Genomic DNA, 2444 nt, shown 5'->3' with positions numbered 1-2444 from the left:
AAGATCAAAGCAAAAGAGCAGATCCCAGCGTCCAAAGGCAGGGAAAGACTTCTTAAATTTAGAAAAAGGAAAACCTACTGGATTCACTACCTAAAAACTGTACAACCTCAGGGTCTGAACAAAGACACTTAGCTGCATTTCTGTACAAATGAAAAAATAATATTTAGACATGCCCTTTCTCCTATACATCATATGGAGCTGGTTAATTAAATACACTCAGGTAGATTACGAGCTATGCGCGCTATAGGGAATTTAACAAACGCAACAAAAGTTGCGTTATTTTACCCTCTATAGCGCAGCCATTACAAGTTTTGAAACAGCCGGTTTGTGCATGCAAAATGGTTGCATTGAGCTCCATACCGCACAAAATACAAGTGCCGTTTTGATGTGCTTGTGCGCACTTTCCCCATAAACATCAATGGGGAGAGTGGGTTAGAAAAACGCCTGTGACCGCGGAATAAAAAGCTTTGTAACGCATTGATGTCTATGGGGAAAAAAAGTAATGTTTAAACCTAACACCCAAACATAAACCTACATAATGTTATTAACCCCTAATCTGCCGCTCCCGATATCACCGCCACCTAAATAAATATATTAACCCCTAATCTGCCGCTCCCAATATCGCCGCCACTATACTAAAATTATTAACCCCTATTCCCTCACACCACAACATCGCCCACAGTATAATAAATCTATTAACCCCTATTCCACTGCTCCCTGACATCGCCACCACTAAATAAAGCTATTAACCCCTAAACCGCCAGCCCCCCACATCGCAACAACCTAAATTAAACTATTAACCCCTAAGCCTAACCCTAAACATAACCGTAACCCTAAATTTAACACCCCCTAACTTTAACATAATTAAAATAGAGCTAAATTAAAGTTACAATTATTAACTAAATAATACCTATTTAAAACTAAATACATACTTACCTGTAAAATAAAACCTAAGCTAGCTACAATATAACTAGTAGTTATATTGTAGCTAGCTTAGGTTTTATTTTTATTTGACAGGTAAGTTTGTATTTATTTTAACTTAGGTAGACTAGTTAGTAAATAGTTATTAACTATTTACTAACTACCTAGTTAAAATAAATACAAACTTACCTGTGAAATAAAACCTAAGCTGCCTTACACTAAAACCTACCATTACAAAAAATAAAAAAACACTAATACAAAAAATAACAAACAAAATTATCCAAAATAATAAAAATTATTCCTATTCTAATACCCTTTTAAAGAAATAAAAAACCCACCCCAGATGAGAGTAGGGCAGACATGGTGTGACGGATGGACTGACCGTGTTTTAGCTTTGCGTGGAGAGAAGCCGAAATCTTGAATGACAAATTGGTGACAATTAGTTTTTTTCTGCCCAAGTTAAAGGGATACTAACCCCACATTTTTTCTTTCATGACTCAGACAGAGCATGCAATTTTAAGCAACTTTCTAATTTACTCCTATTATCAATTTTTCTTTGTTCTCATGTTATCTTGATTTGAAAAAGCAGTAATAAAAGGTTAGGAGCCGGCCCATTTTTAGTTCAGCACCTTGGTAGAGCTTGCTGATTGGTTTGCTACATTAAGCCACAAATCAGCAAGTGCTACCCAGATGCTGAACAAAAAATGGTCCGTCTCTAAAGCTTACAGCTTTTTCAAAACAAGATAGCATGAGAACAAAGAAAATTTGATAATAGGAGTAAATTAGAAAGGTGCTTAAAATCTCATGCTCTATCTGATTCATGAAAGAAAAAAAATTGGGTTTAGTATCCCTTTAAGCAACAAAAAGGATGTAGACCAAGCAATAAAAACAACAGCTGAGAAGGTCTTGGTTCTCAGATTTGGAAGAGATGACGATGCTGTCTGTCTGCAGCTTGATGACATACTTTCAAAGACATCCCATGACTTAAGCAAAATGGCAACAATCTACCTTGTAGATGTGGATAAGGTGTCTGTCTACACAGTGTTTTGACATCAGTTATATTCCTTCCACTGTTTTTTTCTTTAATGGACAACATATGAAAGTGGATTATGGATCTTCAGTCACACAAAATTTGTTGGAAGTTTCAAGACAAAGCAGGATCTTATTGATCTTATAGAAGTAATCTAAGAGGAGCAATGAGTGAGAAACTCATAGTATGAAGCCCAATAGATCCCAGGAATATTCCTAAATATGATCTTCTGTATCACGGGGTTTAGGACTCAGATTGGACAATAAAACGCATTACATCTTGCCTTTAGAGATATGAATGATGCTTGGTTTTCCCCCCAGACTTCTATCAATTGCAGGTTAACAGCTGTTGCTTGGAAAGCTCTCATCTAAACAATTACATTTTTGTAAATAAACTAACTTATAGATATGTTGGCTATGTAATGTCTATCTGATTTTTATTTGAATATACATTTGGAGCAGTGACTGGGAAACTGACTGTGGCAAGGCCATAA

At 35.9% G+C, this 2444-nt stretch overlaps 1 pseudogene; it reads left to right on the top strand.

The window, feature by feature from the left end:
* The first annotated feature begins 1761 nt into the window (after positions 1-1761).
* LOC128647842 (thioredoxin-like protein 4B) lies at positions 1762-2198 on the top strand (annotated as a pseudogene).
* The last annotated feature ends 246 nt before the right edge of the window (positions 2199-2444 follow it).

The sequence above is a fragment of the Bombina bombina genome, chromosome 2 (assembly GCF_027579735.1).
Source record: "Bombina bombina isolate aBomBom1 chromosome 2, aBomBom1.pri, whole genome shotgun sequence".
NCBI lineage: Eukaryota > Metazoa > Chordata > Amphibia > Anura > Bombinatoridae > Bombina > Bombina bombina.
Note: the sequence above shows the minus strand (reverse complement) of the source record. Positions and strands in the feature narration are given on the sequence as shown.